We start from the raw sequence: 17481 nt of genomic DNA, 5'->3' as shown, positions 1-17481 counted from the left end.
ATCACAAATATTAAATCATAATGGTAAACAAGGTACAAAATCTTAATACTAATTGTGACATAAACCTAAACCATTATCTTAAGCCTAACCGTATTAACAATCATAACTTCAACCATAAAACTAGTAGTATTCCTAAGTCTAACATAAACCTAACCTTAACCGTACAATAAATATCCAAACACTAAACATAAAGCTAAGTATAATTTGTTCCCTTACCTTAAAACCAAAATTTTAACTCTAAAACCTAGATTCATGTAACTCTATTCCTAAGCCCAACTTTAATCATAACATTACCTATAACCCTAATCCTATACAATAATAAACAAATCATTAACACAACCTTAGCCATAATTATGACATAAACCTAGACTCTCTAAATTCTATTTGTGATTTTGAATAAGTCATGTTTCCCTTCCAAGTCAAATGTATACTTTACAATACAAAAATATAATTGAACAAAAATATATTTTATAAAATATTCTATTACAATCTAAAACTAAATATAAATTTGATATAAATATATTGTGAAAAAACTGATACTGCGTTAAATTTAATTTTAAACATAATTAAATCAAATTCAAATTTAAATCTAATTTTGCTAAAAATGTAGTGTAAATTAATTTAAATTTAAATCATAAGTAGAAATTAATTTAAATTTAAAATTCAATATATTTGATTTAATATTAATTAATAAAAAAAAAATTCAATACAATTAAAATTGTAAAATATTTATTGGGATTATAGGTATGTTGAACTCTCAAATATCTAATTATTCATTTCAAATAATAAAATACCTTCAACATAAACATTATCCACACATAATTATAGCTTTAAAAAAATCATATTACTATAAATATTGCTATGTTAAAAATGTCAACCCTTTTCCATAATTCTAAAAGTGAAATTATTTCCACTCTTCATTGGAATAAATATTTAGAAATTTATAGTTCTCATATATTTTGAATAGAAATTTCTACAAACTTGATATAACTATTGTAACTATTATTAAAAGGTTATTGCTTAAATCAACTTTCATAGTGGAAAGCTACATGCATTATTCGTAATTCAAAATGACTTCTGAGTTTGCAATCGACGCCATCAAGCTCTACCCTATTTATCTCGTGTTACATGTCCTCGGCCCAATAAATGACAAATGGCAAAATTTTAATGCACTAAATTGTAACCTTAATTCTAAATGGAAAATCTTTAATCAAAAATGTTAAATCGTAAATCTTAACCAACAATTATAAATGCTCAATCTAGTAAAACATAATTTTGTAAATGTTAACACTTTAGAACACTTTTATAAAGTCTATGCACAATGGTAACACTAAACTTTTTTAATAATACTTCTAATCCTTTGCCTAATCAAGTGACCATAATCTAAATATAATTTGAATCTTTATCCATACCCTAACCCTAACCTATACTTTATAGTTATGTATGTTTATGATGTCCTTAATGATTATTTAATCCAAATATGTTCTCTCCTCTTTTTGTTATATTCAAGTAGTTACAGTTATTTTAGATGTAAATTTATATGGTTTTAAAGATGTATTTATATTCTTATTTTAGATTTGTTTTATTAAATAATAATTTTGTGAATTTTTAAGTTGTTTACATATATGCATATTATATTTTATGGACCCACCCCCACCCGCACCCCCATGACTACCTAGTGTAGTGCCTGCCCTAGTTTACATTTCTGTGACCAGTTCTTGAACACTTTTAGGCCAGTATTATGCTTGATGTTGGTAGCATTACTTTGAGATTATCCGATATTGTTTCATACTCAGCTGATTTTACGATGAGACTGCTTGGTACTATTTATTGCATATATGCATGATTATACCTTGATGATGATTATTACAATGATTTTAGTTATTGATGATGATTAGTTAGATGGATTATCGCATATATTTTCTTATGGATACTTACCCCATACTGCATGTGTATGGTGTGCGCGTATGTTTTTCTTTATGTATGGCATTTTTGATGTGGTTAAGGAAGGGAGTCATAGTCACCGACTAGTCGAGATCTACAAGATGCACCACCTCCCGCCATTTTCTATTTAGTTTAGAATATTGTGTTTGTACATGCATGGATTTTTTGCAGATTGTAGGTACTGGGTATTGACTTCCCTAAATTGCTAGGGTGAGTGTACCCTATCACATTATCTCAATGGTAAGAGAGGGGAAATAAATTCTTAAGTCCAAATCCTAAACCTTAATGCCATTTGTCCTAGAAAATTAGGACAAGTATCTAAGTTGATTACCTTCCGAATGTGTCGAATGACATTAATTCATGATTATAACCCTTTAGTTTGATCTTGTATGTGTTTTTCTATGATGGGTCTTTGTATTTTTTAATGATTCTTTGGTGATTTTTCTATTAATTAAATAAAATCAAATCATTAAATTTTTTATTTAATTTAATAAAAATTTATTATGATATTGCAATATTTAATTATATTTAACTAATTGAAGAATTAATTAAATAAAAAGAGTTAAATTAAAAGATAAAAAGTTATAAGTTTAATTTTAGAACGTGATAGTATTTATTTAATTTAATAATAATATATTTAGATTTTATTGTTAAATAAATGCTAAATACTATTATTATTTGGGTTAATAAATATTTTGTCATTTAACATTCAAAAAATAAAGTAAAGCATGGAAAAGATATTATTTTATTAAAAGTTTAAACATTCCATAATGCGTGCATGAGATTAAAATTTAATAAATTAATTGAAAAGAGAAGTCAAGTGAAAATTAAATAAAGTTATTTTATAACTCAATAAGTGTGCATGAAAAAGATAAAAAATAGTTAAAGAAAAAAATAATAAGAGTTAAAGTTTGGTGAGAAAGGAGTCCTCTTGGGTGAACACACAATTAGTGCCCTGATTTTAGGAGAGAACTCCTTATCATCAATTGAGGGTTAATTTTCAAAGGACCAGGGAATTTTGGAAGAGTTTCGAAAGAATTTTGGAAGAGACAAGGTTTTGAGAGGGGAAATTTCTCTCACAATCTTCTTGGGTGTATCGATTAAAATCAGAGTCCAGGTAGATGCTTGTGATTATTTTCTCAGTTTATCACACTCTCTCTTTTTCCTATCTTCATTGTGACTATTGAATGGTGATCAGAATAATTCTTGTGATGAATGTTTCATATTATGAATTTCTAGTATGCATGTTAATTCATCTATATACATAGAGAGTGAAATATCTTAGAAAACCTCGTCTAGTAAATTTGTGAATTAGATAGTAAATCGGGGAGGGTTTTTGAAATTAAAAAGAAAATTTAAAGAGAAAATTTGACTAATTGGTCGTATTTTCTCTATCAAATTAATGTTGAATCCATTATTAAAAAAATAAATTTTATTGATGAAAGAGGGATTTGTTTTATATAAATTTTATATTTAAAGTTTAATAAAATAAAATAAATTTAAATGGGTGATATCTTTTTAATACAATTATTAATTTTTTTTTTTTTAAATTATTAAGGGAGGGTGTTCAACCCCACCTCCCCCTTTTTTTAAATGAGGCGGCCAATGCCACTATTGTAGGTAGTGCGGCAATGACAGTACTGTGTACCGTCATGTTTGCAAGCCCTACAACAGTTGCAGTGAGGTTACAGCCCACTTTAAAAGGTCGGTGGGCCTTCCAAAATACACTTTGAAGTTATTAATTTTTAAAAATTATTAAAAATTATTTGCATTAAAATTTATAATGTTTATTAAAAAAAAGATTATTATTTATTATTAACGTTGTTATTAAGTTTCATTATTTATTAATTAGTAATTAATTAAATAATAGTAATATGATTATTTTTAATTATTAATTAATTTAGTTAAATTTAATTTAATTAATAATGAATGTATTAAATGAAATTTTACAATTATTTAATTATTATTATCAATGACATTGATTTTAGTTAAAATTGTAAAGAATTTTACTTTGAAATCAAACATTAATTTTAATAACCTAAATAAATAAACAATTATCCTCAGAGTATTTTAGAAAATTTGATTTAAAATATTATGGGAGTATTTCTATGTTTTACTGAAATAAATGAATGGGTTAACTGGTAGGGTAAACTGAGAAATTTATGTACTCGAAAACACTCAGTGGAACAAAAATTGAAACCTTACATTTAACTCAACAATATGTTTTAAAAATCAAACCAAACTATGAAACCTACATTTTTTTATTTGTATGTTGTTTATATTTTGGGTTGGGTGGACTAGAGTGTTAAAGAGTTTTAGGATGTCTACCAATGTCTTGGGAGTTCTGTGATTGTCATGTTATGCTGAATTGATTTTGATCTTTTATGCCCAACCATGGTAATCTATCTAGTATGCTCTATTATGTGTGTTGATCTATTGATTGTTATTGCTTTCCAATGTTCTTGTGTGATGCTAAGATGAATGTATGATCCACTTAACTTAACCATTTTTGTGTCTTCAATCAATTATATTTAAACTTCTTTCTAGTCACTTTTATAGGACTGAGGTGTTTGTATGATTTGTTCTTGGTGATGTCATGCTATGACATATTTGACTTAACCATTTTGAGTCTTCAATCAATTATTTTTGGGATGCTTTCCAGCTACTCGTAGAGAATTGATGTGTTATTGTGATTTATCTTTTGATGCTTTCTAGTCACTTGTATAGGGCTGAGGTGATTTTACTATGATCCTTTGATTTGTGATTTTATGAGCCTATGGTAGGTTATCTATATGTAATGTTAGGAAGTGTCTTGTAATGGAGGCCGAGGCCCTAATTGGCTACCAAGGTAACCCATTGTAAGTTGTTTAATAATTGAAAACACTACACTAAATGGGAATAAAATGAGCCTAATAAGAGTCTTTGGATGTTCTTAGCCATGGCTCAAGTGCTATTACAAACTAGGATGAGATTAGAGAGAACACTTGGTTGCGACTTTGCATCGTTAGTATGCCTTGTCAGTAGGAGAGGATACTAGTGCCGCATAGGGATCACTAGGGGGGTAGGGTCCTGAGAGACTACCAGGGTAAATCTAGCATGATTCATTTGATGACACTTGTCAACTTACATAGTAAGTTTCCTATGTGTCTTTGTGTGCCTCTAGGTCTAGATGTTGATTTATCTTGGAACCTTTCAGTTAGATTGCTTTTAGGGTTTCCTAGACTTAGAGAGTACTTTAAATATTTGGATTGATATCCTATTTGGGACCTGAGAGTATATCCTCAGCATAGTCGGAGTGGGCCATTTAGGTTCCACACAGTAAGGTGGTAATTCCTTTATTACTCTTACCATTGAGATCTATTGGTTGATGCCATCATTGGAGTTTCCTTGTCTGCATTTCCTTTCTTTCTATCTTTGTGTATTATAATGGATGGTTATATCTTTATGATCGATGGTTTCACTTATTGTATTTTTCTATTTTTCTTGGATCCAAAAAGGATGATGTGATCTATTTTTATAAATGTATATTCTTTTAACCTTTCATACCCTATGACATGCATAGTGGATGATTGAGCATTCTGAATTTGATTATCAAGTGGCATTCAAAACAAATGTATATATTGAAATGGACTTTGGATTTTTAATTATTCTTTCATGTGGATGTAGTTATTATTAGACTTAGTATTAAGTAAATTTAAATGTGACTCAACGTCTTAGGATCCTTAAGGAATGTTATCTATTATGTTTTCTTTTGCATGATTGTATGTTATTGCTTCCACTACTTCATGTTTCATGTGTATGTTATTATTTCTTGTTTAAAACAAATGTTTTACAAAACTTAGTAAAATTTTAGGTTATTTCTTTTGGATCCCTTGATAGGGCATTACATTTGGTATCAAAGCCCAATTTTCTACATTGGGAGCTCTGGGTATATTGAAATGCCACTCGTTGTTAACTAGTTGAACTAAAACAAAATTTAAACTATTATATATCTCTATATCAAACTAAAACTTGAACTAGTTGAATTGAAATAGAACTTAAACTTTTAGTTGTATATTTTCATACTTGAACACTTAAACTTCAAGACTGAAATTATACATAAACCTAAAAATAGGCAAAACTAAAAATTGAACTTATAATGTTTTCAGAACATGTGTCTTTTATATATGACTTTTAGTGTTATGTTTTATGATTATTATAGCATCTTGTATGTTATCCAATGGATTAGGGATGTTGATCCTTTGTTTAGAGTGCTTAGGGGATCTATTTCAGTATTTGTTAAAGGAATGAATGTTGGATCAATATGGTTTTCAATTTACTATTAAACTAGAATCATATTGCTCTAAGTGATTGAAAGTAATATGTTTTATGGTTATCATAGTACGTTGTTATCTAGGATATTATTGTTGTAGAGTTCTTAGTGGAGTCATATCCTCCTATAGGGGGAAATTCTTGTAGGGGGTCTATTTCAGTATTTGTTAAAAGAATGAATGTTGGATCAATATGGTTTTCAGTTTACTATTAAACTAGAATCACATTGCTCTAAGTGACTAAAAGTAACATGTTTTATGGTTATCATAGTACCTTTTTATCAAGGATATTATTGTTGTAGTGTTCTTAGTGGAGTCGTATCCTCCTATAGGGGGAAAGGGTCCAATGGGACCCACACAGCGAGTTCTTTAGTTTTACCTTTCTTGTAGGCTTCTACGAGTAAGTCTAAGTCTAGGGGGTTGGATATAGTGCCTACCCTAGTTTACATTTCTATTATTAGTTTTCAAACTCTTTTAGGCCAATTTTATGCTTAATGTAGTAGCATTACTTTGAGATTATCAGATATTGTTTCATATTTAGTTGATTTTATGATAAGATTGCTTGGTACTATTTATTGCATATATGCTTGATTATACCTTGATGATGATTATTATAGTAATTTTAGTTATTGATGATGATAAGTTAGATGGATTATCACACGTCCTTTCTTATGGATACTTACCCCATACTACATGTGTATGGTGTGCATGTATGTTTTTCTTTATGTATGGCATTTCTGATGTGGTTAAGGAAGGGAGTCATAGTCACCTGCTAGTCGACGTCTACACAATGCACCATTTCTTGCCATTCTCTATTTAGTTTAGAATTTCTACATGCATAGATTTTATGTAGATTGCAAGTACTGGTTATTCACTTGACTGGATTGCTAGGATGAGCATACCTTATCGCATTATCTCAATGGTAAGAGAGAAGAGATAAATTCTTAAGTCCAAATCCTAAACCTTGACACCATTTGTCCTAGATAATTAGGACAACTATCTAAGTTGATTACCTTTCGAATGCATTGAATGATGTTAATTTGTGATTACAACCCTTTAGTTTGATCTTGTATGTGTTTTTCTTTGATGGGTTTTGGTATTTTTTTTTATGAGTCTTTGGTGATTTTTTTATTAATTAAGTCAAATTAAATTATTAAATTAATGATTTAATTTAATAAAAAATTATTATGCTATTGTAATATTTAATTATATTTAATTCATTGGATAATTAATTAAATAAAAAGAATTAAATTTAGAGATAAAAGATATAAGTTTAATTTTAGAACATGATAATATTTATTTAATTTAATAATAATATATTTATAGTTCATTTTTAAATAAATGCTAAATACTATTATTATTTAGGTTAATAAATATTTTATCATTTAACATTCAAAAAATAAAGTAAAGCATGGAAAAGATATTTATAAATTAACAAGTTTAAAGATTACATAATGTGTGGTGGAGATTAAAATTTAATAGATTGATTGAAAAGAGAAGTCAAATGGAAATTAAATAAAGTTATTTTATAATTCAATAAATATGCATGAAAAAGATAAAGGAAAGATATAGAAAAAAATAACAAGAGTTAAAGTCTCGTGAGCAAGGAGTCCTCTTGGGTGAACGCACAATTCGTGCTCCGATTTCAGGAGAGAACTCGTTATCACCAATTGAGGGTTCATTTTCGAAGGACCTGAGAATTTTGGAAGAGGAAATAATTTCAGAAGAGAGAAGGTTTCGAGAGGGGAAATTTCTCTCACAATCTTCTTGTGCGTAGTGATTAGCATCAGAGTCCAAGTACATGCTTGTGATTATTCGCTCAGTTTATTATAGTTTTTCTTTTTTTCTATCTTCATTGTGACTATCATATGGTTATCTAAATAATTCTTGTGAAAAATGTTTCATATTATGAATTTCTATTATACATGTTAATTATTCTGTATATGTAGAGAGTAAAATATCTTAGAAAACCTCATCTAGTAGTTTTGCGAATTAGATAGTAAATCGGGGAGGGATTTTGAAATTAAAAATAAAATTTAAAGAGAAAATTTGACTAATTGGTCGTATTTTCTCTATCAAATTAATGTTGAATCTGTTATTAAAAAATATACATTTTATTGATGAAAAAGGGATTTGTTTTATATAAATTTTCTATTTATAAAATTTAATAAAATAAAATAAATTATAATGGGAAATATCTTTTTAATACTATTATTATAAAAAATAAAATAAAATGTATAAAATTTTATTGAGTGAGGGGTTTTAACTCCATCTCCCCCTTTTCTTTAAATGAGGCAGCCACTGCCACTATCGTAGGTACTGCAGCAGTGACAGTACTGTGTAACATCGCGGCTACAGGCCCTACAATAGTCATCGGCCCACTTTAAAAGGCTGGTGAGCCTTCCAAAATATGCTTTGTTATTATTTATTTTTTAAAATTACTAAAAATTATTTGCATTAAAGGTTATAATGTTAATTTTAAAAACAAGATTTTTATTTATTATTAACTTTGTTAATAAGTTTTAATTATTATTTATTAATTAGTCTATGTTTTCTATGTGTCTTTATGTTTCTCTAGGTCTAGATGTCAATTTATCTTGGAACCTTTGAGTTAGATTGCTTTTAGTGTTTTCTGGACTTAGAGAGTACCTTTAATATTTGGATTCATATCCTATTTGGGACTTGAGACCATGTCCTTAGTGTGGTGGCAGTGGGCCATTTAGGTTCCATACAATCAGGTGGTAGTGCTTTTTTACTCTTACCATTGAGATTCATTCGTTGATGTCATCACTGGAGTTTCCTTGTCTACATTTCCTTTCTTTCTATCTCTGTGTATTATGATGGGTGGTTGTATCTTTATGATGGATGGTTTCACTTATTGTATTGTTATTTTTTCATGGATCCGGAAAGGATGATGTGATCTATTTTTATAAATGTATATTCTTTTAGCCTTTCATACACTGTGACATGTATAGTGGATGATTGAGCATTTTGCATTTGATTTCCAAGTGGCATTCAGAACAAATGTATATTATTTAAATAGACTTTGGACTTTTAATTATTCTTTCATGTGGATGTAGTTATTATTAGACTTAGTATTAATTACATTTAAAGGTGACTCAACATCTTGGGATCCTTAAGGAATGTAATCTATAATGTTTGCTTTTGCATGATTATATGTTATTGCTTTCAGTACTTTATGTTTGATGTGTATGTTCTTCTTTCTTATTAGAAAAAAAATCTTTGGAAAACTTAGTAAAAATTTAGGCTAATTCTTTTCGATCCCTTGGCAGGACATTACACCTAGTCCTCCACCACCACCAAACCCTGAGGATATTTGTGGGAGCATGAGGTGCAACCTTCGCGACCTCATGCAAGATATTTAGACTATTAGGTGCGAGCCCCAACCCCCCCCAACCCCCCCCCCCCCCCCCCCCGCCTTCTCTCACCTACTTTTCTTTGTAGATAGCATGCAAGACATTATACACTCTTTTGAGCATTTAGACAATGATACATATAGCTTTAGACTATGGAAGCAAATCATATGTGCGTTCTATTCTGCTAGTCTATCTTATAGAGAGGTCTATTAATTGAAAATAAAAAAAATATCATTTTAAAATATTTTTTGTAAATCCTAAGATAGGTCTTGAGATAAGCGAGAAGAAGCCTCACATATCTATTAGATGGTGCACACATCATTTTATATTAGAGCACTTTTTGGAGTAGTGGTGGATGGTATTTGACCATCCACCACACACAAATCATGAAGTTCCCTTGTACTTTCTTAGGAAACTATGGGATGAGTTTGAATTGGGTTTGAAACCTAATTATATTTATATTAAAGTATTTCAGGGGGTTGGTGGAGGGATGCCTTAGGATAGGCCTTGGGCAAAGAACAACAATAATACAAGGAATCATAGATGTCCTTAGCCTCTTGTTCCTCTTCATGTACCAATTGTCCTGGAACCTCTCCATCATTAAGCAGTTTCATATGCTCTTACTTCATTGAGTACCATTTTGGGAAATTTAGCAGACTAGTGGATGCAGGTGACAAATATTTGTCCACTTGGACATATTTGTATAAGTTATAGAGGTATATGTAGAGGTCCCTAGGGTGATGTTGATGCAACACATGATGACCATGATGCAAAGGGTGCTGATTTTGATGATGAGGTGTATGTTGCTCATGGTGGGGGTAGTGATGAGCTTGATGTTGAGTCATTTGTTGACCTTCTTTGTGGAGAGGGAGAGACTCAAGAGTAGCAGATAAAAATTTAATTAAAATTTATAAAGTACATAATTATTTACTTTCTACATATATGCATAATTGTACTAACCATATTAATTTATGTTGATTTTTAATTAATAGAGGATGGATGATATTATTTGTCCTAGGAGGCAATATAGACTTTTTTTTGAGACCTTAAAACTTTGTCATCCCTCATACGGTATGTACTTTGAATTACAATATAACTAATGTACATTGGAAGTTGAATTTAATAACATGTGGTCATATATTCTTTTTATCAAATTTAATAGGGATTGTAGTATATTACATAGTTTGATGCTTGTACATGTCTTGATCCATCGACTAGGGAGGCACAACCTAAAATGTCTATGGTGTTAAATTTTGAAGACAAATAATTTGTGCTAGTTTTTTGTACACATTGTTAAATTAACTTATCTTCAACTTTGATTCATGTCTAATAATGTATTTTTGTTTTATGAACATGAGATGGATTGTACATATCCATATAGGCCTCAGTATAGCCTATTTTTGACTCCTTCATCTTTTGACCATTTCAAAAATCTCAATAGTCATCGTGGTACCGTATCCCTAGACACATATGTTACACTATCTACTACTTAGGTATGATATATATGTTTTTATTTCAAAAAAATATAGTGTAAATTATGTACATTTTAATTCATGTATATACAATTTTGACTCAAGGTTTATGTTTCCATAATTTTAGGATTATGTCACTATGAATGTTGCTAGGACTATAGGACTAAGCCAGATGGAGGTACAAACATCATCCTTCTAGGTCAATATTGTCATTTATACATAACTCATTATGATCTTTATCATATTTTTAAAATTTATGTATTCTATTAGAGGACCTCACCACTGCAACATTTGGTAGCTTTACTAGTGCACCTTGTCCTTATATAGAGGGACACCCTTCTCATGCGGTATTATTTTAAAGAAGCACTAAATATTTTAATTTATTTACAAGCTAGATTTTGAAACTCATTTCAATTAAGCTTAAAAACATATTATCTTCTTAGGATGTGACACATGATGCCCTACATGATTTTGCACATGATGAGACACATTATGTTACATAGGATAATCCATCTAAGTCCTCTTCACATGGAGTAAAGAAGACTATACATTAGATAGATTGGGTCTTTTGGCTCCTTGAGATTATTTTTTTATGACAAATATTGTTTATTCTAATACACTTTGTATTAGGACGGTTAACTATATTATATATATATATTTTTGACCTCATAGATCATGTTATGACATGTTCTCCATGTTATATATTTTTATGACTTAGATTATCATCCTAGTGTATCCAATATAGATTATTATGTTATCATGTTGTAAGTATGAAACATTTTATTTATTGTGACATATATTATTCATGTTATGACATATTTTGTTACTATGTGGTACATGAAAAATAATTTTAATAATTTTAATTAAATATAGGAACATTAATTTAAACATGTTTGAATGTAAAAGTAATGGGAAAATATAGGAGGTCATTACTACAATTGACAAAGAAGCGAACTCCTATATTTTACATAATTGAACTCATATATTATTAAAAAAAAAGTGAATTTATATAAATTTAAAACAAATGAAGTCATATTTATGTAACACAATGTGAAGCACATAAATAGAAGTGAACTCCTATTTTTAAATATTTACAACATGTTTCAATTTAAAAATTAAAAATTGGTTCAACACATTTCTTCAAATGAGGTCCTACAAAATAAAATTTTAAAAGATAAACACAATTTGAAATGTTAATAAAAGCGTAAATTAATAAAAGCTATCTATATGATATAGATATGTGTAACGTACATACTCACTATGTGTAATTGCACAATATGTTGATGTTAGAAATCCACCTTAAACATTTAAATTTGCATAAGTTGTACTTGATACCTGAATAAGAGGTAAATATAAGTTCTCTAATTTTCTATTGACATCTAATACATATATTTAAATTATATAAGAACATATATAAAAAGAGAACAATAAAGAAAAACCTTTCATGTGTGTATTTTGTAGTCATCCCACTGTACCATCTACATCCTCTCTCTTTTGCAATGCATATATGATTGTCTCGTGCTCATCCATTGAAATTTTACATAACTCCTTATTTGTAGGCCTCACTTTGTATCTTTCTAATTTGATCAATGTTACCATAACCAAATGAGAATAGTGTAAAATATTGTTTTCTGATTGGTAGTCTACAAATGCTAATAAACCATTTCTACTTCTTAGGTATGTACATAGCCAAGTCCTAGCTACAATGACAAACCCAATTGGATACTCAAAACCATCATCATCTACTTGGTGGCATATAAAAAATTTCTTAGTTTCTACACATCTAGCTAGCCAATACTTAGTGTGCTCATCATTATCATTAGGTGTAATAACAACATAAACATGTCCTACAAGAGAGGATAAATTACATGTCACCAATTTAACATGTGTACATAAATAAATAATATATTAATGACATGTACATAACTAAATAATATAAGTTGAAGCATGATCAATTTTTTTTAAAATTAAATAGTACATACCAGGTTGTATGAGGTTTGAAATATGACCATAGTCTTCTAAAGAAAATGTAACATTTGGGCCTTCACTTACTATGCCATCTTGAAAATGTATGTAAGTAGGTGCTAATGATTTATGTTTCCAATATTCAACCCATTCTGTCTCACATTCTTCCCATTCACCCACAAGAAAAAAATGGAATGAATTTCATTTAGCTAACCCACTAAGTGTGTCACACTCTTGTCTTGAAAGGATATTCTTCTATTCAACTAGGCCGAAGAAACATTTGATTGTAGAGTTTGACTTGATCCTATGTATAAATATTTGTTACACCATTCCATAATCTCATGTGCATTTTTAAATTTTTCTTTTTCCTAAAATTTTAATTGCTCTTTGCAAAGGGCTCTCTTCACACATGCACCAAAACCATCATGTTCTCCTTTACCATGATCTCCTTTACAATATCTAGCCACAATAAAACTCCACACATGATGGATATTAGTTTTCCTATGTGTCCTACTCAACCAACAGAACATTCTAATATTCTTGAATTGTCCTATACAATTATTTGACCATATCCAATGTTGTGTTATTTGAATCTTTTAAATTATCATAAAAGAACTTGAAACAATATTGGACAAACTTAGATGAATGAAGTATATTATCACTCATATAGAAATGGTACTCTCTCAATATTTTTTTCATCCTCCTCTATACTATTAGGTGTATTCCTACAAACTATATGAATAAAAATTGCTACTTGCACTAAATTATAATATTGTACTTGTCCCTCATATTGCAGTGTAGGTGTGTAGTTGTATACAAAGTCAACAATTGAAAGTAAAGTACCAATTGGAAATTTATTCTTACATATGCAAAATTATCCATCAAGCCATCTAGTATATTGAAAGTGTTTAACATCTTTTGGTATGATCACACTCTTAAACTCATCCATAAATGCATCACAACTAACTTTATTTGTAACTAGATCACACCTTCTTCCAATCTTCTCATCCTTCAATAGATATTCAATAGTTTTAAATCTTCTTACATCAACTAATTGTTGTCCAAAAGTAGTCAAATAATTTCCATGCAAACATTCAACTACAAATAAATATTGGGAAACATATCACATGTACCAGAAGGAGATGCATTGAAAAGAAAATATTGGTCATTAGGTGGCTTACAAAATAAACCTGATGTGAAATCCTCTATAGTTTGAGGTGGTATCTTTATACCACATTCCTACAACATTTCTTTTCTATGCATGGTACAATGTATAGATTGAAATACATCATAATGGTAATGAAATTAAACATGAGTTTTACAACAACGTGTGAGTCTTTCCTTGTTAATCCTTACATACTATGGTTTACAATTTTGAAAACATCCTTGACTAATGGTAATAGGTAACACCTTATCATCTAGAAAATCTCTAAACAATTCAGTTTGAGTCATGTCTGAAAGGTGTTTAGGATCTGGATCACATACTTTTGAGCCAACTCTAAATTTAAGAACATCTCTTGAATTAGGTGATACTCTTGTATTATCATGCCAAAAAAATTTAACCAAACTTTTGACTTCACTAGTAAGTTTCGTAATAGATCTTAGGAGTCTACCACTAGAAGTCCACAAACCATTTGCTAGATCGCATTCAAAGTTAACCCTTCTCTTTACTACTCTTTCTAAAGTCTTACAATTCACATTAAGATATCTAGTTATGTTACTAATCATTCATTTGATAGTAATTGATTTGTTAACTAAAGCTATTATTATTTCTTATTGTACTACATTCTTATCTTTATTGCAACTTCTCTTTCTGATAACATCAAAGCCACTAGCAACAGTGAATAGAACTTGTTTTAAGGACTCAATTTTATTCTTGGGTTATGCATACATTCCTAACCTTTTCATTACTTTTCACATTTTAAACATTTTAATTAGTTGCAACATCAACTAACATTGAAACCCAAATTTCTAGAAAAATGTCTATATAATCTATTAGCATGTGTCCTAATCTGTCTCTATGAAACCAATCCATAAAATATTATCTAGCACATCATTAGAAAAATGAAAGTTAGGTTCATGCACTTCAATAACAATTAGAAATGTTTTTTTACTACTTGGTGTTTCCATGCCTACATTCATACCATTTTTACTTTCAATGTTATTTAGAATTTCAATCTCATTTTCATTTTTTCTTGGTATTTCTTTCAGGCCTTGTATTTCCATTGGAGTTTGTTGTGCATGATCATTTGGTAATATATTATCATGAAGAAATCCTTAATAATTTAAATTGCAAACTAGTTCTACAAAATCACCAATTTTATCATGAGAAAAAACTTTAGGGTTTGGAGACACATTTGTATTGAATGTTTGATTACAATGTACCTCTGAATCTCCTTGTATTGGGTTCTCTTCTTTAGCCTCTTCATCTATCATTGTATCCTTAATGTCTTTCTCTTCTAAAACATTGCTCAACTCTCTAGTTCTTTTACTTCTCTTTGATTGACATTGTGCTTCATTCTCTTTTTTTATTTCAATCTCCTCATTTATCAAAACTTTCATTGTCTTCTTTCTTTGTTATTTTGATCCCATGTTTTCACCAGTTTTGAATTCAAATCAATAGCTTTCAAATGGTAGAAGATGACAAGAAAACATAATAATTTTGACATAAATTCACTGTAGTAGCTTGACACTATAATTCAATCATTGCAATGATTGATAAGCACTTTGTGGGGTATCTTTTGGGGCCCAATGGGTACTTAAGAATTGGGTACCCAATTTTTAAATAATCAGGTACCTGATTTTAAATTGGACACACAATATTTAAACAATTTTGGATACTTAGTTCTAAATTAGCCACCCAATTTTTAAATAATTACATACTTAATTATTTAAATATCAGGCACCTGGTTCCCATAATGGCTAAATTAGAATTGGGCATCTGATTTTTGAATCATAAATCAGGTGCCTGATTCTAATTCCATGGGCAGGAATTTCCTTTTAGCATCAGGTTTTTCTTTCAAGAAAGGCGTGATGTAGGCTTGGTGGAACCAAGCTTGTTCCTTTATAAAAAAATTTTTTACTAAGGCAATTAGTTGACAATTTCAGTGATTGTAATAATTTTTATACGGTCTTTCCCATTAAATTTTTTGACAAAATAAAAACCCATTATAGGTCTTACTGTTCTGATTTTGAAAATATAATTTTTATAGTGTTATATGTTCATTTTCTATTTTCTCATAATTTATTAATCAAAATTGTCTCTTAAACATGAAATAGTGAGATTCACAAAAACTTTAATAACTTTTTTAATTTTTCACTTTTCTTAAATTAATTTACATGTCATCAATCTTCACACAATTTTTTGGAAGTTTAAAAAAAATCAAAAAAAGTTATATTTTGATTAAATTATGGTGTCTATATGTGAGAAGGTTTAGAAATTAGCTTAATCATCAATTACAAATTTAGTTTAAAAAATATTCATTAAAAAATTTAGGAAAATTATTCTCATCAATCTTTAGTTTGTTAGGTAACTTTGATTAAAAGGATTCACAAAAATTCATTTAGTTGTGTCAAATTATGGTGTTCATACACAAGTGTGGTATGGTCTTGAAACAAGCACTTTGAAAAAAATGATCTTTAAAGATCCAAACCAAAAAAATTATCTATCATATGGGTATACATATTCATAAAGGAGATTCCAGGCACTACAATTCTTATTTCTAATTTTTTAAATATTTAATTTATTAATGCCTAAAATTTTTGAATTAATTAACAATATCTTTCAAAAAAAGGAAAAGCACTTCCACACTTTGGCCAAAAGTAAGATCCAACTTCTTACACTAACCCTTTGATTCATGATTTATAAAGGCGCATACATCCAAAGAGGCATTTACTCATAGAGGTAATATACAAATTGGAATATATAGTGATACAAAGGTCTCATATGAATCTGCAAAAAGATCAAGGTTTCATGAAGTGTATCCTAATCATTAGAAGAAAAAATATGAAGATGGAGTGGATGAGAGCCCTACCCTATCATACCCATAATTAAAATACCAAGAAAGAGATCTTTTCCTAGATGCATATGATCATGAATGCCAACATCTGTAGGTTATATACAGGGAAATTGTATCTTTAGATCAAAAACATTGGTTAAGATTTGCAATGAGGACAATGATAATTGAAGAAGGTCTCTATGTATTCAAAGAGAGCTAAGGGCTTCATGATGTTAGGTCATCACAAATTCAAGAAGAGAGCTTTCCAAATGTTGTAAAGGACCATAATTGTATTCAGAAGCTTGATAATCTAATATTGTAACTCTTACAAAATCAAATCATCAATGACATGCCATAGGAAGCTGATTTGACACAAATGATCAGAAAGGAAAAGATGTAGTGCAAAGATCAGATG

This window comes from Cupressus sempervirens, chromosome 10 (assembly GCF_028749045.1).
Source record: "Cupressus sempervirens isolate cs-2001-9-10 chromosome 10, ASM2874904v1, whole genome shotgun sequence".
NCBI classification, from domain to species: Eukaryota; Viridiplantae; Streptophyta; class Pinopsida; order Cupressales; family Cupressaceae; genus Cupressus; species Cupressus sempervirens.
The sequence above is the reverse complement of the archived record's forward strand: the minus strand, read 5'-3'. Positions refer to the sequence as shown.